Source organism: Rhinatrema bivittatum, chromosome 6, assembly GCF_901001135.1.
Source record: "Rhinatrema bivittatum chromosome 6, aRhiBiv1.1, whole genome shotgun sequence".
NCBI lineage: Eukaryota > Metazoa > Chordata > Amphibia > Gymnophiona > Rhinatrematidae > Rhinatrema > Rhinatrema bivittatum.
The window spans coordinates 216,436,469-216,462,311 of NC_042620.1; positions in this window are offsets into that span (position 1 = coordinate 216,436,469).

Sequence of the window (25,843 nt, forward strand, 5' to 3'; positions counted from 1 at the left end):
CTGGGATTCAATGCCAAGAAGTGCAGTCATGCATCTGGGGTGTGATAATCCAAAAGAGTTCTATGTGATGGGGGTGAAAGACTGATGAGCACAGAGCAAGAGAGGGACTTTGGGATAATAGTGTCGGGTGATTTGAAGATATTGAAGTAATGTGACAAGGTGATTGCTAAAGCCAAAAGAATATTTGGTTGCATAGAGAGAGGAATAATCAGTAAGAAAAGGTATGTAATAATGCCCTTGTACAAGTCCTTGATGAGGCCTCACCTGGAGTACTGTGTTCAGTTCTGGAGCCCATATCTCAAAAAGGATAGAGTCAGGATGGAGGGGGTCCAGAGAAGGGAGACCAGTTTGTTGCTTCTCTCCAGCCCCAGACTTCTGCTTCATCTGACCATCCTTTTGACTCTCTCCTCATCTAGACCTCAGCCTTGCTTGCCACTGCTTCCAGACTGCTGCCAGCCCTGATCCCGGCTTGCTTAAAGATGCCTCTTCAGCTTTTGTCCTGGACGTGGTTCATTCAAGCTTCGGCCTGCTCTTGCTCGGGCGCCCTCTGTCAGACTGTGTTCCTACTGGCGCCTGGTCTCCAGGACTGCTCCTCATCCAGTACAGATTGACACCTACACTAGTTGCTGCCTCTGGGCTGACCTCAATCCACCCATCGATGACCACTGACGGAGGCCACTTAAGTCTAGCCGGCCCCAGCACCCAAAGGCTCAACCCGTGGGGAACGAGGGCTGGTATTGGTGAAGCGCCAGCTGACTTCCATCCATCAGCCCTCTCTGCTGCCGACGGTGGGGACCCATAGGATCCCTCTTACGGGTAGCATCAACCCCACCTCGGCCCAAGGGTCCACCTCCGGCCTTTCTTCACAGAGAGGGTGGTTAATGCCTGGAATGCCCTTCTGGAGGAGGAGGTGGTGAAGACAAAAGCAGTCAAAGAATACAAAGGGGCATGGAATAACATTGTGAATCTATAAAGGCTAGAGGATGGAAATGAAGAAAAGGGTGCAAGGGGTAACCTGCTCGGTGTGGCAATTACTACTTGTAACAGAAGGCATGCAGATTACAAGTCTTAACCAATAAGCCTGATGCTTTTAACACAACCGCAAGAACAGTCTCCGCTTTGATGGCGAGGGAATAAAGGGGAATTTGATTCAGATGACAACCAACATGAACCCTGACTTTTACTGTCTGGGGTACTGGTATGCAGAACAAGCCCAGGACTACTTCTATGTCCAAGTCCAAAAGCAAAGCACGTTCAAGCAGCACTGTCTGAACTTTCAAGAAGGCTGCTCACCCAGTAAAAATGTTGCTAGCAGTGATTTTTTATGGGTTTGACAGTTTCTTGTTTTTGATTGTAAATATTACTACCCTTATCATAAGGCTTGGGGATAACTGTGCAAAGTGGCCGTTACTACCCTGATGAGCAACATGGGGGTAACTTGCATGGCACAGCAGATACTACCTTAAGAAGCTTGCTGGACAAACTGGATGGATCATTTGGTCTTTTTCTGCCATCATTACTCTGTTATTATATATATGTTATATTTTCCCCGTGCCCTTTTATTAGTAGAAAAAAACATTACATTTTGACCTTTTTTTAAAAAATGGGGTAAGACTACATACATTTTTTGTTTGTTGGTATTGCATGATAAATTAGAAATTTGGCTTTAGCTAGCTTTCCTAATTTTAGGAAGCAAACAAGCATTATTTTAAATGTTTCAAACTTACCCTTCTAAACAGGAATTGAGGGGTTTGGCTGTTGTAGCAGCACTCAGGTTTCAACATATCAGTGAGGAGTAATTATATTCCTGTTGGAGAGCTCTGAGATGCACATACAGGCCGATTCAGTAAAGTCCACGGGAGAGCAGGTAGAAACTAGCGCGTCCCTAGCGCCTCCTTTTTGACAGGAGCGGCGGCTGTCAGCGGGTTTGACAGCTGACGCTCAATTTTGCCAGCGTTGGTTCTCGAGCCCGCTGACAGCTACGGGCTCGGAAACTGGACGCCGGCAAAATTGAGCATCCGGTTTTCGACCCGACAGCCGCCGGCCGACTTCCAATTTTTTTTTTTCTTTTTTAACTTTTTTTACTCTTCGGGACCTCCGACTTAATATTGCCCTGATATTAAGTCTGAGGGTGCACAGAAAAGCAGTTTCTACTGGTGCCGGAAGAAATTAGCGCCTACCTCTGGGTAGGCGCTAATTTTTGAAAGTAAAATGTGCAGCTTGGCTGCACATTTTGTTTTCTGAATCGCGCGGGAATACCTAATAGGGCCATCAACATGCATTTGCATGTTGAGGGCGCTATTAGGTTTGGCGGGTTGGACGCGTTTTCTGCCCCTTACTGAATAAGGGGTAAGGGAAAATGCGCGTCCAATGGCGGGTTAACAGTGCGCTCCGTCAGAGTGCACTGTACTATATTGGCCTGATAGTTGGCATATATTTATATTGGTGAATAGTTGTCCGTGGACCTGTCTGGGGGGCAAAATGGAGCCTATTATTTGAGTGTCTATGGTAGCAACTCTTCCAGCATGGTCTGCCTCTTTTTTTTTTTTTAACTGTATTGAATATCTGGCAAATAGTTGCTTTTACAATAATTGCTATTTGGCAAAGCCCAATTATTAATCAATTAGGACTCACTTAACCTCCAATATTTAAAGTGAACGATAGAAGTACTCAGTGAAAATATCTCTCTGTCAAGTATCAAAAAATACACTGGTACTATAAAACTTATTTAACAGACGCTACGGTTAGTTATGACCCATCATACTAGGCTTCATCTGCATAGTAATTTTGCTAGATGATATGCCTTATACATAATCATCGGTCACTCAGAGTCAATTTTTTAAATTTTTTTGTTGCTGATTGTGCTTAGTGAACTTAGCTTAGTGTGTCGCTATGTGTAGGGCATAACGATGGCTTCAGCGACACACTAAGCTAAGTTCACTAAGCACAATCAGCAACAAAAAAATTTAAAAAATTGACTCTGAGTGACCGATGATTATGTATAAGGCATATCATCTAGCAAAATTACTATGCAGATGAAGCCTAGTATGATGGGTCATAACTAACCGTAGCGTCTGTTAAATAAGTTTTATAGTACCAGTGTATTTTTTGATACTTGACAAAGCCCAATTATTTCCACCATATGCCATTTAAAGCCCAAAAACATTTGGAGTGAGTCTTTTGTTAATAAACCTTTTTTTTTTTTTTTTGTTTCTCAGATAGCAACTTTGCTCTGTGTCAAATGTATGGGGATTTTATTTTGTCCGGAAAATCTGCTAATCTGCGACCCCTAGCATCTGAATACCTCTCCATAAGATTTATAATACAAATGCCTGCAGTTATCCTCCTCTTCTGTAGTACAAATATTAATACTAATTGCTCTCTAACTTACTTATCAGAAGCTCAAACTGATTTTGAATTATGTTGTCTTCATTCAGGTAACAATGAAATTAACAAGCCACAGAACAGTACCACTTAACTGAAGGACAATTAACATCAATTGCTCAAAGCCTGGATGTACAAGCCTTTTTTTTCCCCCTGCAGCTCCTTGCATTCATTCCTTCTGTAGCATACTGTTATCACCTTTCTATTCTAGTCCTTCTCCTACCTGCTCACTTTAACACCTTTTTTTTAAACTTCAGGGTTTGGCATAGCCTTTAGTTAAGTAATTGACTTTTTTCCTCTTCTAACTCCTTACTGCCATTTCTGCATATCCAACAGATAAACACACACTTTCCCTGGTCTGCTCTGTTGCTTCCTCTTACATTCTTGTTTCTTTCATATTTTGCAAATGTGTATTTACTTAAACACTTTCATGTTTACTATTTAATATTGTTTTATTGTTTTGGGTTTATCACTCGCCTTTGCACTAAGGTGTACAAGGTGAGGTACAGCAAAGTCAAGTACTACAGATCATAAAAATTACTAAAAGCTAAACAATAAACAACATTTTAAAAATCACAATGATAATAAGACAAAATACTGGAATAGTTTTAGAACAGGAATAACAACTCAGTGTTACATTTTTTGAAATTGCCTTGGGATTCCTTAAATGAAAAAGTGAGAGATCACGTTGGGCTAATAAATAAAAAAAAAAATAAAAAAAATCGACCTGAAAAAGCACACAAATAAAAACACATTTAATTAATAATTCAAATAAAAATAAAACTGAAACTATTATTAAAAGCATATAAAACACTTTTATCCAAGAGTCTGATGGAACAGCCATATTTTGATCAAAAAGTAAGATAGTATGAACATTGTGAGTATTGGAATAGAATTCCACAATCTGGTCATATAGCAAGAAAAAGAGTATTTCTTTGTCCCTACTAATTTCACTTCTGATGGAAGGGGAACATATAATAATGACTTCTGGGTAGAACTTGTTGGACATGTGTTTCATGTTACTGCCCAGGACTGCATTGAGTTAGTTAGTAGTGAACTGTTTGTGTACTTGCTTACTTCCTGTTTCTTTGCAAGTTCAGTTTCTGGCTGCTTATAGTGATGAGGTTGAAGGGGGTAGACTCGGGAGTAATCTTAGTAAATATTTCTTTACAGAAAGGGTGGTGGATGCTTGGAACAACCTCCCAGTGGAGATGGTGGTGACAAAAACAGTATCTGAATTCAAGAAAGCATAGGATAAATATAGGCGGATCTCAAAGGAAGCGATAAGAATTGTAATGCTAAATTAATTGGACAGATGGGCAGACTGGATAGGCCATACGGTATTTTTCTGCAGTCATGTTTCTGTGTTTAATACAAGCAGTGCTACATTGCTGCTCTTGCAAGGAAGAAGCCTCCTAGCTTCTTTGTTTTGCTCTAGAAGGCATTCTCTTATCTAAATAAAATCCACAGTCGCACAAATCTCTAGCAAAAAATGGGTTAAGGGCCAGGCAATGAAAAAGAAATTAAAGAGAAAACTAGAATAGATAACGACATCCCAAAGCCAAACCAGAGTGAGATAAGCTCCAAAATCTTACAAACAAAGAAACAGTAAGAGAAGCCAGGTAAGCAAATTACAGAGCTATTTTCATTGACCTTGTATGATACTCAGATCACTGAACAGGCAAGAAGCTAAAAAATGAGTTCACACCAATAATGAAAGTGAGTTTATCCCTGATAAGATTGAGAATTTCATGATGGAGTATGGAATTTATCATGAGAAGAAAGTTCCAAAATGGAATTGCAAATGTGCTAATGATGATACGTTTTTAGAAACATCAAGAACAATACGGATAAGAACTGGTCTTCCAGTCAAGATCTGGACTGAAGCAATAAGTACTGCTGCTTGTGTAAGAAACCATTGTTACAAAGAAAAATAACCAGAAGTATGAACAAGTAGGATATTTCAAAGTGCTTGTGTTACATTTGGCCAATTGTGGGACAGCTCCGCGATCGGCTGTACTCACCCCAAGACGCTGCTGCCCGCCAAGAATACTGCTGACCAACTCCTGCGGTATGGACAACGCCAGCTTCCCCATTCCTTCTCTCTAGGAATGTGTGCATGGGATGTAACATGTCTTAAAGGATCCACAGTGGGAAATCAGCCCTTGAGCAACTCCGGATTGTTATGAGCGTGGGAGAGTGGTCGCTTGTTCAAGAGAGTGTGCCCTTAGACTGCAGCACAACCCCAGAGGAAGAAACCAGGGTATAAGCCATGGCAGATGAGACATACCTGAGCATGGGCGGACAGACTGAAGACTTGGAGCACTCGGGCCTCTGCTGTAACCTGAAAGCACCAAGAAGAGACCCAGCAACACAATGCTGGTCTTTGGGGTAGCCCTCCGGCCACTCGATAGCCCTTTCGGACCTGCCGCATGGAAACAGCAGGTGCTTTAGGATGGACAGAGGTCAACGACAAATGATGACTCTGGAACAAGGACGAGACAAAGGCACTTGGAGATTTGGACGAGACAAAGGCACTTGGAGACTTGGATGAGACAAAGATACTTTGAGACTTTGGACGAGACGAAGGCACTTGGAGACTTGGACGAGATGAAGGCAAGGACAGAAGCGTCAGTAAATGCACTGCCCCTCAGCGCGCCTTACAAAGTCCTCCATGGGCTGATCGTAAACCTTGCTGTCCCACGGCTTGCCCTACACAACCTGAACAGGCTGGTCTCGGACCATGTGGAGAGCGGAACAGGTTCAGGGCTGGCACTCAGGAAGGAAGAGAAATCCGGGCAGCACTCAGAGGAGAATCTAAACCAGAACATGGCTCCAAAGACTGGGAACAGGACACAGGTTCAGATTCGGATTCAGGCTTAAACTCACGAATGGTCATCTGGAGGCTGGATCTGGCAGGAAGAGGCAAGGCTGGAACACCCGTACCTGGGAACTGAAGAATCAGGAACATTTGGATGCAGGAACCAAAAAGACTGGAACATCTGGATGCAGGAACCGAAGAGACTGGAACATCTGGATGCAGGAACTGAAGAGACTGGAACATCTGGACACAGGAACCAAAGAGACTGGAATATCTGGATGGAGGAACAACAGGACGCAGATCCATCGAGAGACTAGGAACACACAACAAAGGACAAAGGAGCTCCCACGAAGAACACAGACCTTGAAGAAGCAGAAATGGATCTCAGAAGCCTCCTGGAATGAAGAGCTGGAACATGGAATCCAGGAGCAAGCAGCTCCTTGTGAAGGCAACAAGGAACTGAAGAGAAGCCTTTTTATAGGGCTGAACATGCAATGAGGGAATGACATCATTAGTTGGGGCCGCGGGGCCTTTCCCACTGCTGGCCCTTTAAATACAGAAGAGAGGTACAGTTGCATGCCTAAGGAGAAGCTGGGGCCAGGATGGAGTCGGCAACATCAACAGCAGCACCCAGGCTGTGAAGAGGAGGCTGGTGGTGGCACTCCCGCTGCGAGAGAGCAGTGGCAACAGCAGCATCTGGGCCGCGAAGAGGAGACTGGTGGCGGTATTCCTGCCGCGCAGAGAGCCGCAGTGACATCGTGGCCTCTAAGCCACACGGGAGCAGCCGACAGCAGTGATAACCTTGCCATCCATTTTTCAGACGGGCCTTTTTCATAAGGAGATGCTCTCCTTCCACAAAACCCAGGGCAGTTAATCCCATCATTTTGGACTGACTTGACTTCAACAGCAATTTATACCTGGATACTCCTCTCTTGCAGCCCCACTAACGGACCTTACCAAGAAGGATATGGACACTGGCACTGGCTGGAGGAGGCTGTATGGGCCTTCCACACTCTCAAACAAGCATTCTCCCAAGGATCTTGTGTGAGACATCCCAATCCTGCTCTACCCGTTGTTGTGGAGGTAGATGCCTCTTCCCATGGGGTAGAGTTTGTTTTCAGCCAACACAATGACCAAGGTACTCTCCTACCATGTTCCTTCTTCTTCAATAAATTCACACCAGTGGAGAAAAATTATATGATGGGGGATCGGGAGCTCCTCGCTGTGAAACTGGCACTACAAGAATGGTGTCAGTCAATAAACCAGAAGCCTCCCGATGAATTCAAACAGATGCTTCTATTGATTATATTTGACCTTCATAATAGGCATCCTCGTACGTGTTGGCGTGTTCGTCTCACATTTACCTTGGCGATGCAATAAACATTTTTCCTGTCAAAATACCTGAAGTCTTAGTCAGGTGTTTTAAAGGCATAGTCATGTCAATCATTATGACATAATTAAAACAATTCTATTTCCAAAATATCAGTTGTTAAACATTCTTAAAGTAATGAATACCACTCCTCAGCAACATTCAGTCCTGCAGGGTAAACTGTGTTTAAATTGTGATCCACTGTTGTTCTTTGTAATTTAAACAAATTTGCTTCACATATATCGGCACTGATATTACATCACTGGCCAATACTGAAAATGCATCAGATTTTTGCAGCTCGTCCTTTAATAGCATATAGCTGTGCATGCAATATTAAAGATATGTTAGTTCATTCTTTTCAGCAAGATTCTCCTGCTCCATCGGAGTCACTATCTTTAGGGCATTGGATGTGCAATAAATGTTCTTTTTGTCATCAAGCTATTACCGGTGAACATTGGCAAAATCTTCAAGGTAACATGCATTGTGCATTCAATCACACAGACTGTCTCTCTTCGAACGTGATCTATTTGATTCAATGTCCCTGTCCATTACTATACATTGGGAGAACCAAGAGAACAATTAGAACAAGACTGACAGAGCATCTCAGCTGTTTAATGACGAAAAGATTAGAAGCACAGATGGTTTCCCATTGTACTGAAAAATCCCATGAGTTTCGAGAACTCAAATGGAGAGTCATAGAATTAGTGCAGCAAAATCCGCGAGGCAGGAATCCTCAAATCCGTTTAAATTACAAAGAACAACAGTGGATACAAAAGTTAAACACAGTTTACCCTGCAGGACTGAATGTTGCTGTGGAGTGGTATTCATTACTTTAAGAATGTTTAACAACTGATATTTTGGAAATAGGATTGTTTTAATGATGTCATAATGATTGACATGACTATGCCTTTAAAACACCTGACTAAGACTTCCAGTATTTTGACCGGAAAAATGTTTAGTGAATCGCCAAGGTAAATGTGAGACAAACACGCCAACAGTGAGTAATCCTTTTTGAGAGTTATAACAAAATACTTTTAAATGTGGAACAAATTTGGACAAGTAGGCCTGCCAAAAACTTTTGCATAACATCATACTTTGTTATCATGTTTCGTAGACGCTGACTATGCCCTTGAAAAAGAACGAATTACGTTCGAAACATGGACCCATGTCGAGCTCTTTTGGCATCATATAATGTTTAAGGTTACTAATGGCGTCAAACCTTAAGCTAAGTTTTAACTTTTGATTACACTGGGATTTTGGTATTTTGAGAAAAGGCATATATAAAAATAAGAAAAAAAGAGATTTATCATTATTGACCAATGATTAAATATAAGGCAGAGTAATAAGGTCAGAGAACCGTACGAGGATGCCTATTATGAAGTCAAATATAATCAATAGAAGCGTCTATTTGAATTCATCGGGAGGTTTCTGGTTTATTGACTGACATCTTTGATAAGCACCACAACCGTATAATTTTATTTCAATAGAAGGCACACGTGGTAATTGTTACACTACAAGAATGGTGACATCTTCTGGAAGGAGCCAGGCATCCATCACTATCTACACTGATCACAAAAACCTGGAGTATTTGCAACAGGCGCAAATACTCATGGCAGGCCAGATGGTCATTGTTCTTCAACCGCTTTGACTTCATTCTTTGCTACTGACCCAAAGAGAAGAACCAGTGAGCAGACACTCTCGCATACTCTTTCCAGACTGAGGATATCCTAAGGCCCCCTCACCACATTATAGATCCGACTAGGATAATTGCCGCTACAGCAACATCAGTCCTGCCCAGGAAGATGGTAGTGGACCTTAACTTCGTTTTGCTTGCTGCCTGCCATTGACCTTTGCTTGAACCTTGACTATTCTCGCTTGCCTCTGACTTCTTGTTTGGACCTGACCTCACTACTTTCTGCCTGCCCTGATCCCTGGCCTCTCATAGACTCTCTCCATACTCTGTGGGACCTTCACCTATATCTGTTTATATTGATGTAATATACAGACCTCCACCACAGATAGAGAAGAAGGATAGAGATTTAATGGAGGATATTCACAGGATTGCTGCCACATGTTGATTGAGACATCCCAGCTGTAGTATCTTCTAGAAGGAGGGAGATCCTGGTTTCTCTGCAAGGAGAACTGTTCTGTCAACTGGTAATGGAACTCACACAGGAGGGGGCAATACTGGACCTGGTGCTTACCAACAGGGACAGTATTTCTGATGTTGTAGTGGATGATCATTTGGGATCCAGTGGCTGCTGGATGGTGTGTAAGAGATGAAGGTTCATTTTATTGTGAGAGTCCTAGACTTCTGGAAAACTAACTTTCTTACAATGGAGCTGGATAGAAAAATCTGTGGGAAATAGAAGGGTACCGGGCAAAACTAAAAGGAGATATAAGGGCAACTAGTTTTTTTGTTAGGAAAGTAAATAAAGGGAAGAGGAAAAAGAGGCCATTATAGTTTTTTACAGAAGTAGCTGAAAAGGTAAGGGATAAAAGTGTTCATAAAGTATAAGACATCACAAAAAGAGAAAGACAGGCAACAATATCTGAAATAATTAAGAGAAACTAGGAAAGTAGTCTGGAATGCAAAATTCGAATAGAAGAAAAAATAGCAAATATGATACAATGGGGGAATAAGACTTTTTTTTAGATATGTTAGTCATAGAAGGAATTGCAAAAGTGGTATTGCGAGACTTAAAGGTGAAGGGGCGGAATATGTAGAGGCTGATGAGGAGAAAGCAAAATTACTTAATATTTCAGTTCAGTCTTCTCTATGGAAGGACCTGGAACAGGATCACATAAAATAAACACAAATAAGATTAGAAGTGAGGTAAACCTCAACTGATTTTCAGAACAGTATGTTCATGAGGAGCTAACTAAACTTAAGTAGTTAAGGTGAATGGCCAGATAAGATACATCTGAGGGTTCTAAGGAAACTTAAAGTTGTCCTGGCAGCTCCACTGGCTGACATTTTCAATGCTTCTTTACAGTATGGAGTAGCCCCAGAGGACTGAAAATGAGTAGACGTGGTTCCTATTCATAAAAGTGGAAGTAAGGAGGAGACTGGGAACTACAGACCAGTTAGTCTGACCTCTGTGGTGAACAAACTAATGGAATCACTGCTAAAACAGAGGATAGTGCAATTTTTGAAATCCAATGGATTGCAAAATTTTAAGCAGCATGGTTTTACCAGAGGTAAATCTTGTCACATGAATCTGATCAATTTCTTTGACTAGGTGACCAGGGAGTTGGATCAAATGAGAGCGCTAGACATAGTGTATTTGGATTTCAGTAAGGCCTTTGACACGGTTCAACACAGAAGATTTATAAATAAATTGATCACCTGTGGTGTGGAACCTATAATGATTGGCTGGGTTAGAATCTGGCTGAGTGGGGGGTGACAAAGGGTAGTCCTGGTTGGAGAGCATGACCCTGGTGTAGCAGTAAGTCATACTGTAGCAAGGACCTGCTCTCCAGGTGATGTGTTCTCCTCTAGCACTGAAGACAAGTTTGCAGGGGCTACTGCCCAGGAGGGAAGGGTTAGGTCGGCCATCATGGTTGGTGATTTGATTATTAGAAATGTACCTGCCTGGTGCGAAGGTGGCAGACCTCACGCATCACCTAGATAGGATTATAGACAGTGCTGGGGAGGAGCCGGCTGTTGTGGTACATGTGGGCACCAACAACTTAGGAAAATGTGGAAGGGAGATTCTGGAAGCCACATTTAGGATTTTAGTTAGAAAGCTGAAATCCAGAACCTCCAGGGTGACATTCTCTGAAATGCTCCCTGTTCCATGTGCAGGGCCCCAAAGGCAGGTGGAACTCTGGAGTCTTGATGCCTGGATGAGACAATGGTGCAGGAAAGAGGAAATGTCTTTGAAGAATACTAATTAAACAGAGAGGTTCCAATAAAAGCAAAAGTACTCCATGTGCCTATAAGTAAAGAATCACCTGAGCTAAAGAATTCCAAATTATCTCTATCAACTATAAAGCAGGTTTTTAATACAAAAAAAAAGTACACTTTGAAATGTCTGTATGCCAATGCCAGGAGTCTAAGAAGTAAGATGGGAGAGTTAGAGTATATAGTAGTAAATGATGAGATAGGCATAATTGACATCTCAGAGACCTGGTGGAAGGAGGATAAACATTGGGACTGTACTATAGCAGGTTACAAATTATATCGCAATGATAGGGAGGATCAACTTGGTGGGGATGTGTCACTTTAGGGTATAGAGTCTAATAGGATACAGACCATACAAGAGTATAGTGATAGGAGTATACTGCCATCCACCTGGCCAAAATGGTCAGACAGATGGTGAAATGCTAAGAGAAATCAGGGAAGCTAACCAATTTGGCAGTGCAGTAGTAATGAGAGATTTCAGTTACCCCAATATTGACTTTGTAAATGTAACATCAAAGTATGCTAGAGACATAAATTTCCTGGATGGAATAAATGACTGCTTCATGGAGCAATTGGTTCAGGAACCAATGAGAGAGGTAGCTATTTCAGATTTAATTCTTAGTGGAACTCAGGATTTGGTGAGAGAGGTAACGTGGTGGGGCCACTTGGCAATAGTGATCATAACATGATCAAATTTGAACTAATGATTGGAAGGGGGAAAATATGTAAATCTACAGCTCTAACCCAAATTTTCAAAAGGGAAACTTTAATAAAATGAGGAAAATAGAAAAAAACTGAAAGGTGCAGCTGCAAAAGTTAAGAGTGTGCAACAGTCATGGTCATTGTTAAAAATGCCATCTTAGAAGCACAGTCCAGATATATTCCATGCATTAAGAAAGGTGGAAGGAAGGCAAAATGATTACCAGCATGGTTAAAAGGTGAGGTGAATGAGGCTATTTTAGCTAAAAAAAACATCCTTCAAAAATTGTAAGAAGGATCCATCTGAAGAAAATAGGAAAAAGCATAAGCATTGTCAAGTTAAGTGTAAGGCAGGCTAAGAGAGAATTTGAAATGAAGTTGACCTTAGAGGCAAAAACTCATAATAAAAACTTTTAAAAATATATCCGAAGCAAGAAACCTGGAGGGAGTCTGTTGGACCGTTAGAGGACTGAGGGGTTAAAGGGGTTGTTAGGGAAGATAAGGCCATTGCAGAAAGACTAAATGAATTATTTGCTTCTGTGTTTACTTTTGAGGATGTTGGAGAGATACCTGTTCTCGAGATGGTTTCAAGGGTGATGAGTCAGATGAACAGAACCAAATCACTGTGAACCTGGAAGATGTAGTAAGCCAGATTGACAAACTAAAGAGTAGCAAATCACATGGACCGGATGGTATGCACCCCAGGGTTCTGAAGGAACTAAAAAATGAAATTTCAGATCTATTATTTAAAATTTTGTAACCTATCATTAAAATCATCCATCCTGACCTCAGTGCCAGGAAAAAGTGGAAATTATTCTAAAGATCAAAATCACAGAACATATAGAAAGACATGGTTCAATGGAACACAGTTAGCTAACTTAGGGAATAGCCACTGCTATTTCTGGCATCAGTTACATGGGATCTATTTAGTGTTTGGGTACTTGCCAGGTACTTATAGCCTGGACTGGCCACAGTTGAAAACAGGATGCTGAGCTTGATGGACCCTTGGTCTGACCCACTATGGCAATTTCTTATGTTGTTAAATGGTAAATGGAATTTTGTCTGAGGAGAGGGCTATTACTAGTGGTGTGCCTCAGGGATTGATCCTTGGACTGGTTCTTTTCAACATTTTTGTGAGCAACATAACGGAAGGATTGTCAGGAAAGCTTTGTCTTTTTGCTGATGATACCAAAATCTTTAACAGGGTGGACAGCCAGAAAAGTGTGGAACACATGAGGAGGGATTTAGCGAAGCCGAGGAATGATCTACGATCTGGCAGCTAAGGTTTAATGCTAAAAAGGGCAAAGTAATACATTTAGGATGCAAAAACCCAAAGGAAAAGTACAGTATTGGAGGTGAAATTCTTCTAAGCACAACGGAAGAGCGGGATCTTGGGGTGATTGTATCTGATGATCTTAAGGTGGCTAAAAAGATGGATAAAGCAACAGTAAAATTTAGAAAGATGCTTGGCTGCAGAGGGGGAGAGGTAATGGTCAGCAGAAAAAGGGAGATGATATTGCCCCTGTATTGGTTCCTTGTGAGACCTCATTTAGAATACTGTGTACAATTCTGGAGACTGCACCTTCAAAAGGATATAAACAGGATAGAGTCAGTCCAGAGTGTGGCTACTAAAATGGTCAGTGATCTTCATTCTAAAGCATATGGGGACAGACTTAAAGATCTAAACATGTATACCCTAGATGAAAGGCAAGACAGGGAAGATATGATAGAGACATTCAAATATCTCAAAGGTTTCCATGGACAGGAGGTGAGCCTCTTTCAACAGAAAGGAGACTCTAGAATGAGTATTCATGCAATGAGGTTGAAAGGGGGTAGACTCAGGCATAATCTTAGGAAATATTTCTTTACAGAGAGGGTGGTGGATGTGTGGAACAGCCTGCCAGTGTAGGTAGTAGAGACAAAAACAGTATCTGAATTGAAGAAAGCATAGGATAAATAAAGGGGATGTCGAAGGAAATGATGGGAATTATAATGCTAGATTAATTGGATGGATGGGCAGACTGGATGGGCCGTATGGTATTTTTTTACTGTCATGTTTCTATGAGCCTAGGAAGGTCCCGCTGGGTAGGCTTAATTTTTACTGGTAGGGGTTGGAGGGGCCAGGGGATATGTAGCTAGGTAGGCCCAGGCCTTAATTTGATTTTACAAGACATAAGAGGGGTAGAGGCCTCGGATATGCTTTTTTTAATGTGTGGATTATGAAAACAAAAATACTTGAAGATTTTCTGATATTTTCATGAGAGCCCATTTTCAGTTTATTTCATTCTGAACTAACTAATAATGGCCTCCTTCACCCCACTTAATGCATTTATTTATGATTATGCATTCCACACTAGCTATTTTTTTAGGTGATATGCTAGTAAAAATAAATGGCAAGTTTCCACATAGAATAAAGACTTTTCTAGAGACCAAGATTGAATTAAAAGATTTAGGAATGCTAAGCTGAATCTTAGGCAGTGACATAGAAAGGAATGCAGACACATATAATTGTTAATCTGTCAAAAGATGTATAGTAAAGAAATCCTAAAATAATTTGTAATGAGTAAATATAATCCAGTATCAATGCCCACTGACCAAACCACAGAAGAATAAGAATCAATTCTGCATGCAAGGATTAAAGAAGATTGTCTTAGTAAGTGATAGTCGTGTTAGTGAGAGAGTGTTGGAAACACGTCTCATGTCACTGTGGTGGAATGTACTGGGTTAGCTAGCTGTTTTGAGTAGAGTCTCTGTACTGCTACATGTTTACTCTCTTGCTTCCTCCTGTGTAAGTTGAGTTGCTGCCTGCTTACAGCTCCATTTCACTTGTTACTAAAAGTAGTGCTGCTTTACTGAAAAGAAGTGCTATTTTTGCAAAGAAGAAATCTCTAAGCTTATTTGTTTTCTTTGAAGGCATTCTCTTAGCTAAACAAACTCCATTCTGTCACAACAATCTGGCAGAAGAATATGGAACTAAAAGACCCCTCAAACTCAGGCCTACTCACCTTAGAAAATAAAAAATGAAGAGGTCCACATTCAGACACAGTCTGGATAGTAATGTTAGCTGGATAAACTTATTTGGCTAACTTTAGAGACATATTCAAAAGTGAAGTCGCACTATGGAATATACCCAGCTGTTTTAAAGTTAGTAGGCTAATTTTTAACTGGCTAACTTTAGGACAGCTCTTTGGCCCGGCTAGATTTAGCTGGCTATATTAACTTGTTAACTCTAAATATCAGAGTTAGCCAGGTAACATAGCTGGATAATTTAACTCCTCCCAGTTAGGCCCCTGGAATATCCCTAAATTAGCTGGCTAAATTCTAGCTGGCTTATTAGCCAGCTAGAATTTAGCTGGATAAGTGCCCAAATATTAATTTAGATGGATAACTTCTAAGTTAGCCGCCTAAATGCTTTAAAATATGGATCTCCAAAAGTAAATATACAAGGAACCAATATAGGATCATAAGAATTGGTGTATTATTGTCAGTCTCAAATATATATACTTCTAACTCCCTCTTGGTTTTAAAATCCCTAATCCAGGGCAATGCCGAGGGCCTTTCTCACTGTCCTAGTCCTCTCCTTCACTTATGCATTTAGACTTCTGACCCTGGGCACCTTTCACCAGCAGGGAGGAGGCTCTAAGCCTCTGGGGACCATTGTGCTGGGGGCAGGTATCTCAAACAGTCTCTCACTTCTCACTCTCAATATCCTACAAGGTACTCACGTAAGAAGAACTCTCTTCAGTCAAAAGTTCCAAATAGGGATAAAAAGAACCTGACATGAAACTGAGAGTTGTGTTCAAACACAAGGGTTTACAGCAACTTACAGAAAAGTATCTATGCAAGGATAGCAAAAATCATCATCCTAAACAAAATAACGATGCCTCCCAAAATCATTGTCTCCTTGTCCATCTGCCAGCCTGAATCAGCAGGTCTTTTTCCCAAATAATGAAAAAGGGAAAAACCACACCTCAAAATTTGGAGTAGCATGGTGACTTCCAAAATAATTCCTTCCTTCAAAAATAGGAAAAAAACCCAACAATAACTTCTCTTCAGCCCAATATTTCTTCTGCTGAGCTCTGCAGCCCACCTAACTATCAAATAGCTAAGCAGTCTCAATCCTGCCCCTTCCAGGAAGGGGGCTTCCCTTCAAGCCTAGTCAGTTAGAAAACAGGCCCCCCTTCTCTGAAAACCCCAAAATCTCTTAGCTCTGTTCCTCTGCACCAGGGAAAACCCTTCTGGCCCATGAAGGTACAAAACAGGATTTCTCCTTGATAATTCCTTTTGTAGGCCATGCAGCCAACTGGGATCACCAGCACAAAATAACTCCAATCTTCTCCAAACAAAACTACGGCCAAACACCTCAAACCAGAACTGCAGCCAACCCCAGGGGGAGGATCTAAACATGACAAAATCTCCCAGCAGATGAAAGAAAGAAAAATGCTTGCTAAGGATGCAAAGCCACTTCTGCTTATGACAATCATCAAGATTTGCACATCCATATTAAAATTTGAATCGAACAACACACCTAAGCTGCATACATTCTTCTTAGGCATTATTACTTTTCCTTCAAATAGTGGATAGCTATTCAGTGTATCAACATGTTGTGTGAACTCAAAGGATTTCAGTTTTTGAAAGGTTTAATTTTAATGTATTAACTTTTAACCATTTGACTATGGCAGTTAGGCACTGATAAAGTTGTTAGCAGCCTCATTTCAGTTTAGGCCTAAAGGAATGTTGTAGAAATAACACACCCTGAATTTGCGAAAGACTCCACCCAATAGCTGACTGTAAAATATCAAACAGAAGCAGGGACAGAAAAGAGCCTTGAAGAGCCCACAAGTTATGACCATGACTAAGAATTATTTTCCTCCAATTGTATGATCTTAAATCTATTTTTTGGAAAGAAATTAAACCAGTTCAGAGCCATACCTCATTTTCCAAGCTTCGTTAAACTCGCTAATAAGAAATCATGATCCATAGTATTGAAGGCTGCTCTTACAATATCAAAAGAGTGTCATTTCTAGGGATGTACAGGATAAAAAAAATGTTTCAGTTTATTCATTCATTTCACAGGTCAGTCATTCTTCAAGGTTTGTATGAAATGAAAATAATACTCATTCTTTTATTTGCTTTTTTTTAGATTGAAGTCAAGGGGGGAAGGCCCCATTGACTTCACTGTAAAAGAAAAAACAGGATGGGGCCCAATGCTGGGACCTATTTCTGAGGCCCAGGCCTAAGCCTAGGCCTAGGCTTGATGCCGGGTCCTGGCCCAAGGCTCAGTCTCATCACTGAGGCCCAGGTTTAGGCCCAAAGCCTAGCTCTGAGCCCAATGCCTAGGTCATGGCCAAGGCCGGGGTCCTGTTGCCAAGGCCTGGATTGAGAACAGGTCCTGATGCTGAGGCCTGGGCCTGTACTTAGGCTTAGAGCTGACACTGGGGCCAAGTTTGGTTCATGTCACAAGGCCTGGGCCTAGCCTGGATCCAATGCCAGAACCCATCACCAAGGCCCAGGTAGGGGCCTAGGCCTGAGGGTGGGTCCTGTCACTGAGGCACAAACCTAGGTTCATGACCTAAGCCCAAACCCAAATCTGAGGTTGGTTTCATCACAGGGGCTCAGGTGTAGGCCTACGCCCACGACTAAAGCAGAGGCCCAGAGGCCCAGGTCTAGGCTTTCCACTGTCTTCTTTCTTCTTCTGTCGATGAAAAATGACATTCTCCGGTAGGAGGATGTGCCTTACTGACATCACTGGAGCACCTTCCTTCCAAGTGGACAGTGCAATATTGGTAAAAGGCAGTTGAAATATATGGCCATGACTCTAGGTTTAGGCCTGGGCCCAGGTCTCAGTGCTGGCATTGGGCCTGGGCCTAGAACTCAGGCCTAGGCCTGGGATTTGTTGACAGGATCCGGCTTGCAGCTGGGCTCAGCATTGGGCCAAGGCCCAGGTCCATGCTGTGGCCTCAGTGATAGGACATGGCTTGGGCCTGGACTTCATCAATGGGATCCAGCATCAAGCCAATCCTAGGCCCAGGCCTGGACCTCAGTGATGGGACCCAGCATCAGGCCCGTCCCAGCTGGGTCCCAGCATCAGGCCCGTCCTAGGCATTTGACTTAGGCCTAGGACTTAGCAATTGGATATGGACCTAGGCCTGGACCTCGATATTGAGCCTAGGCTGAGGCCTGCACCATGGTGACTGGACGGCAGAGATGCCAGACTGGACGGCAGAGATGCCGGACCTGGAACACTGTAGGATGCTTTTGTGATCCAGGCTGAAGAAAAACTCAAATTTAATGTAAAGAGGGAGGGATGTGTGGGAGGGAATGGATTGGGGTGATGGGGGGGTTGGAAATTGCTACTGATGCAATTAATAGCAGTGGCTGTTCCCTAAGTAAACTTGATTAATAGCCGTTAATGGACTTCTCCTCCAAGAACTTATCCAAACCTTTTTTGAATCCAGCTATACTAACTGCACTAACCACATCCTCTGGCAACAAATTCCAGAGCTTTATTATGCATTGAGTGAAAAAGAATTTGGCTGGGTCCCAGCTGTAAGAATATAGCCGGTTAGTAGTGAAGTGCTGCCACTGTAGGATGCTTTTGTGATCCAGGCTGAAGAAAAACTCAAATTTAATGTAAAGAGGGAGGGATGTGTGGGAGGGAACGGGTTGGGGTGATGGGGGGTAGGAAAGGGGGCCATGGAGAGAAACAGATTTCATAAAATAGATGGAAACTGAGAGCCGAGAGGGTGATGGAGGGGGAGAGACCATCACTGACCCCTCCCTCTCTCTCACTAACACCATTGCTCTCTCATACATACCCAATCCCTCTCAGTCACACACACACATAAACAGAGGCACCCCTTGTGGGCCACCGAGACTCTGCTTTTCTTGGCTGTGATCAGGATGGGCACTGGTCACGGCCCGCTGAGTTTTTGCTTCTCTCGGCCACTAGCAGGATGGGTGCTGTTCGCGGCCCACCGAGTCTCTACTCCTCTCGGCCTTGATTGGGATGGGCTCTGCTCACGGCCACATATGGCTGCTCTTTGTCGCTTGGTTTGCCTATTGGGACGTGCTGGACCTGTCTCTTGTACCTTTCATCGATTCAAACAACAAAAAATCTTCAGTGATGTCAACTTTGCTGTTATATATCAGAGGCAAATTTGCTAATGTTTATATGAAAGACAAGTTGCATGATAAAAAAAGTGTAAATTAATGCAATGGATATCTAGTGATTCTACTGACCATATGCACAATCTGTTACTTATGGAAAGATTAACTGTGCTTAAAAGTACTATATGAAAAAGTAAAAAGTTTCTAAAAATTTGGGATCCATACCTAAAATCACTTTCTACTAGAATCTGCAGTATGATTGTAAATGCATGGAGTTTGTGAAGATCATCTGTGGAGGTGGGGTTAGGGTGGGAATAAATAAGGGCTGAGGGTGACCTGAGATGTTCTTTTTGAGGAAGATCCAAAATATTTAATTGTTAGAAATGTTGCTTTATATTATGTTAGTAATGTTTTACAATTGAAGAGTAAAAAGCCTTTTGCTCAATAAACAGATTTTTTCCTGAAAAAAAAAAGGCAAAAGAGAAGTCATGACCTAGGGTTTAACATAGTACATTGTAATAGCAGTGACATCTGTAGTAGGATTTGAATAGGAAGAAAAAGTGGACTTGGCAAAAGTGAGATGGGGTAGACAGTGACTGAAAGAGCACTCAGGAGATATTAGGACTATAACAGTTGAGCTGAGATGCTTAGAGACAGGGGCAGTTCTATAATGAGGCAGGGTGAGATGGTCGCTTCAGGCGGCAGAATTTTGAAGCGGAAAAAAGTGCCCCTTCAAAATTCTGCCTAGCCCCCGCCTCACCCTGCCTTCCCCCCACCCATCATGCCAACCTCCCAACCCCCCCCCCCCAAAGACTCATGAAAACCCCTGGTGGCCTAGCGGGAGGCCCGGGAGTGATCTGCCACTCCTGGGCCATCAGCTGTCACTAACCAAAATGGCGCTGGTGGCCTTTAGCTCCTACCATGTGACAGGGGCTACCAGTGCCATTGGTCGGCCTCTGTCACATGGTAGGGGCAATGGACGGCCCACACCATTTATTTTATTTAAATTTGGGGGGGCGGCGCAGGGGGTGGGGGAGCGGCGGCATGTGGTCCCCTCCTCAGGTGGCCCATTGCCTTGAGCTGCCCCTACTTAGAGAGCATAGAGCAGTGGTTCTCAACCCTGTCCTGGGGACCCCCCAGCCAGTCAGGTTTTCATGATATCCACAATGAATATGCATGAATATACATATTTTTGGGACACATACTGATAGCAATTATAAGGACAGGATAGAAGGAGAAGTAAGATAAAGAAATGAGTGGCCCATGCTTTGAGTGGCCAGAAAGATAGAAGGCTAACAAGGGGAGACAGCAAAACCAACTTGCATAGATTGACAGTTGAATGCATCAAGTTCCTAGGGAGAGGTGGGAAAGTCAACCCATATGAAGCAATAGTAGGGCTTTGGTTCAGTTTGGTAAAAATAGAGGGAGATGGCAAGATACCTAGCATGGGCTGCAAGATGGTTTGGCTATACTCCCTAACTCATGGACAAATAATGAAAAGCAACCTCCTACAGGTGATAAAACTTTTAAAGCTGACATCTAGGAGATTTCCTTTAATATTTGGGCTAATGGTAAAGGACAGTGAAGGTAATCAGAGCTAGAGTACTGTAGACAAATACTTTTAAAAAACCTATCATTTTGGTGTTGCTTAGAGCATTGTAAGTCTTTCAGTATCTTTCTGTGCTGCTTCCACTGATGTTGATTTTTTATTTTATAACTATGCTTGTTGTAACTGAGTACAACTTTCAAAGATGTCCATGGTACACCATTTACATGTGTAAGTGAGCCTGCTGAGCATTATGCTAGTGTTTCATAAATTGTGTGGTGGGAGTGTTGCGTTCGGGCCTGCTCTTCGCCCTCGCTCCACCCTCTCTACCTCTGAGGCAACTCCCTCTGGGCCTGATGGACGGCTTGCTGCCACGGCGTCTCCATGCTGCTTCTCCCCGACGTCCCCGGACTGGCATGACGGTTCTACTAACCTGTCTAATAAAAGAACTATCTGTGTCTGTCTCCATACTCAAGCCTAGCGGTGGTCCCTCTCAGGATATCCTCTTGGAGGCGCTGTCATCTGCCATCATAGAAACATAGAAATGACGGCAGAAGAAGACCAAACGGTCCATCCAGTCTGCCCAGCAAGCTTTCAATGTTTTTTTTCCCCCATACTTATCTGTTACTCTTGTCCCTTGTAAGTGACTTTCCCTTCCACCCCCACCATCGATCTATTTCCCTTCCGCCCCGCCGATCTATTTCCCTTCTACCCCTGCCATCGATCTATTTCCCTTCCACCCCCGCCATCGATGTAGTTAGCAATGCTGGAGCTGCATCTAAATGAAGTATCTAGCTAATTGTTTAGGGGTAGTAACCGCCGTCATAGCAAGTTACTCCCATGCATGTTTATCCAGCCTGTGCAACTCAGTCCTTGTTTGTTGTGTCCGAATATAAATCATCTTTTCATCATTCCCCCAGCCGTTGAAGCAGAGAACTATGCTGGATGTCATTGAAAGTGAAGTATCAGGCTTATTTGGTTTGAGGTAGTAACCACCGTATCAAGCAAGCTACTCCCTTGCTTTTTTGTGGATGCAAATCCATTTTTTTTTCACATTTCCTCTTGCCGTTGAAGCATAGAGCAAGGTTGGAGTCGCATTAACCGTGTGTATGTTTATTGAATAAGGATATTAATCTCCAGGTAGTAGCCGTCATTCCTGCAAGCTGCCCCCATGCCTCTTCACTTCATTCACATCCTCTAGACTTTATGGATCCACAGTGTTTATCCCATGCCTCTTTGAAATCCTTCACAGTTTTGGTCTTCACCACTTCCTCCGGGATGGGGCATGGGCATTCCAGGGCAAGGCCAACTGTTATGCGCGTAACTCCAGATTTTAAAACCAGAGGTTGCAGCGCGCAGCAGATTGTTAGGCGCGGAACTATGCTGCTGCTCCTGATGAGGAGCAAGTCTGTAAATCTAGCGTTTTAGGGGTTACATGACAGGGTGAGGGGTCTGGGTCAACTGGCAGACGTGCAGCATGAAGAACCAGAGGGATCTAAAAGACTTCAATATTGACTGGGCAAACTGGTGGACTACTTGGAAAAACTGGGAATGTCCTTCACGCGAGCAAGTTTTAAAATCTGCTTAAATACGCATGTTAAAGCCAGCAAACTCCTATGGAAGACACATGAAGTAGATTTTCTCGAGTAACCTCTTAAAATTAGGAGCATACTTACGCACTGTAGGGCAGATTTTAAAACCTGGGCGCGGGCGCATGCTATAAAATCTAGGGTCGGCTCGCGCAAGGGGGTGCACAATTGTGCAACTTGCGTGCACCAAGCCGCGCAGCCTACCTCCGTTTCCTCCGCCCCCCCCACACCTTCCCCTACCAACCTGCACCCCAGCCCTACCTAGAACCCCCCCTTACCTTTGTTGAAGAAGTAACGCCTGCCTCCCGACAGGCGTAACTTATACGTGCCGGCCAATGGCCGGCCCACAATCCCGGGCACAGCAGCAAATGGCCACTGTGCCTGGAGGCTCAGGCCACGCCCCACCCTCCGGACCGCCTCGGACCGCCCAAGGATTCACCTATTTACTACAGTGTGCTCACTCCTCCCACTTCAGGAGCTGAGCATAACAGAGTGCTAGCTCTCATCTATGTCTCCGCTCATCAGACATCAGAACCATAATAGATTGCAACTCAGCACGGAGATTATAACAGAGTGCTAACTCCTCCCTCCTGGGGAGCTCACTCATAACAGATTGCTAACACCCTAGCAGGCTAATTTGGCTGCTGTGCCGGGATCCTGCCCCTGCTCCTGCCCTGCTCCTGCCCCGCCCCTTTCGTAAGCCCCAGGACTTACACGCATACTGGGGCTTTATGCCAGTCGCCGGGCCCTTTTAAAATAGGCCCAGCGCGCGTAAGGCCAGTTAAGCACATAAATCCTCTGGATTTATGCGCGTAACCTTTTGAAAATCCGGCCCATAATAACTACAACAATGAACATGTAATAGCCCAAAATTAAATGCAGTAGATAGGTAACTTTGTAAAATATGCACATCCTCCTCTTCTGAAAATACTGGCACGCGATCTTGGAATCATCAGTTCGCCAATACCTACTCCACTCCAACCAGACCATCATTAATTCACCTGATTCCCCACCAGTTCACCCAGACTTCCCACTCAAAAATAAACAAAAGACAAATGCGATTTTAATTCTGCAAGCCCATTAGCAGGTGTAAAAGTGTATGGACAATTTCAGTATTGGCATGCGCATATATCACTTACAAAAAATAGCAACTTGTGCATATTTTTCCTAGTCCTGCCCCAGAATGCCCTTAAACTGCTTCTTTTTTTCTCTCTTCATATTTATGCACAATACTGCAAGAATGTGTATATTCTCAAGGTTTATTAAATAGCATATATGCGCGTACATGCTACTTACATAAGCATATACTGATTTTATGCTTGCCCCCCTGTAAAATTACCTTCATTAAATTTTACAATGTCTGTATTTTGTGCTTCTTTTACTTGTTTTTGCAGTATTTTTTAAATGTTCAACTGTAAACCATCCTTGATGTTAGCAAAAGCATGGAATAAAAAATGAATTAAAATGAATTAAATAAATACATAAAATCAATTAAAATGAATTAAATAAATACATAAAATATAAAGATGGGAACGATCAATGAAATTTCTAAGAGAAAACTGAAGTAGTGACTACGAGATTTTGCTAGAAGGTGGTCTTTGGAGAATTTAGCGCAGTTATTGTTAAGTGGGTAGAAAGTCTAAGAAATTCTAGGGAAGTCTTAAAAGGATTCTGAAATGTTTAGATCTGTCAAGTGGAATCATCCTGATTCTGATATGTAGTACATACCTATTAGGGCAAATGTTTTCTTTCATTGTGCACTCCTATTAAACAAAAAATATTTGCTTTTTATTGATGAATCATGAAGATCACGGGGATGATATTCTTTACTAATTACTGGATTGTCTCAATTAGCAGTTACACTAGCATGTTTGCGTAACATTTCTCTTTGATTTAATCCCCTCCCCAATAAATCATGTCTTTCAAGGGGTTTTTTTTTTTTGTGTGTGATAGTAATCTTGGTTGCAGTAATTTGCATGAGAGTAACTGTGTTTCTGTAGGACAGCCACTTAATCTATTATAATATAATTAAGTCTGGTCATGTAGTCATTGCCTGATGATGATGCATAAAGATTAATTTGCCTTTCCATCTCACTTGTTAGAATGTACTGCTTATAATCGTATTAAAACTGGAAATAGTGTAACCATAAACTTATCAATTATCTTATGCTGCTTGAAATCCATCAGCATTCATAGTTTAGTTTTATGCACTGTTTACTTTAATACATTGGTCTAATCACTTACTTTTGTGAAAGAAAAAAACAACAACCAAGGCTATGATACTGTCCGACATAGGAGGCACATAAATAAACCTCGCAGTCTAGGGCTGGGAACTATGGTGGTAGACTGGATTAAAACTGGTTGAAGGATAGACAATGGCCGTAAGTGGAATCATTCTGAAGAAAAAGAAGCTGATGGGTAAAATGCTTCAGGGCTTAGTTCTGGGGTCTGTTCTGTCTGAAATCTTTGTGATTGATATTTCAGAGGGGTTAGAAGAAGTTTGGCTTTATGCAAATGGTACTCAGATTTGCCACAGAGTGGACAGAATGAGAAGTGATCTAAGAAGGCTTGAGGTGTGATTGACTGCTTGCTAGCTATGTTTCAATACCAGTGTATTCAAAGCTATGCATTTGGGGTGTAAAAATCCAAGGGAGCAATACATGACTGTGTGTGTGATTCTGATGTCTCCCAAGCAGAAAAGAAACTTTGGGATGATTATATTTGATGATTTTAAGTTAGTAAAACAGTGCGGCAAGGAGGTTGCCAGAGCCGTAGGGATGCTAGGGTGTATAGGGAGAAGTTTATTTAGAATGAAAAAGAAAGTGATTTTGCAATTGCACAGCTTGTTGATGAGACCTCACTTGGCATATTGTATTCTGGAAGCTTCACCTATGGACGGATATGGACAGAGTGAATAAAAGATCTACCAGAATGGTGCAGGGTTTGCACCAAAAACCCTATGAGATGATTCTGCCCTAAGTGTAGTAGAGCACCATCTATCCAAAGAGCCATTAACTGAAAACTTTCATTATCTAGAAATAATCATGGTCTCTGAACCCTTATCCATGTTGCGATCCTGCCCATGGCAGCGCCACGAGCAGGCTCTTACCTCATGGCCCGGAGGCTGCTCTGAAGCCTGGACCTCTCCTTCCTGCCCTGCTCCCGCAGTCCGGGCCGCCATCTTGCCGGCAAGGCAGGAGCCGTGCCGGGCTTTTCATCCGTGGCTAGAGGCCGCCATCTTGCCAGCATGGCAGGAGCCATGCCAGGGTTCCAACACAGCAGGGAGCCGCCGCGAGTCCGGAGGCCACAGTCGTCAGCCTCTCTTGCGGTGTGGTGCCGCTCCCGGAGGCTTCTTCTGTGGCATGGAGCCACCTCCCACACTGGGGCCTGCCTGCGGCCCGCACAACTCCTGCAGCTT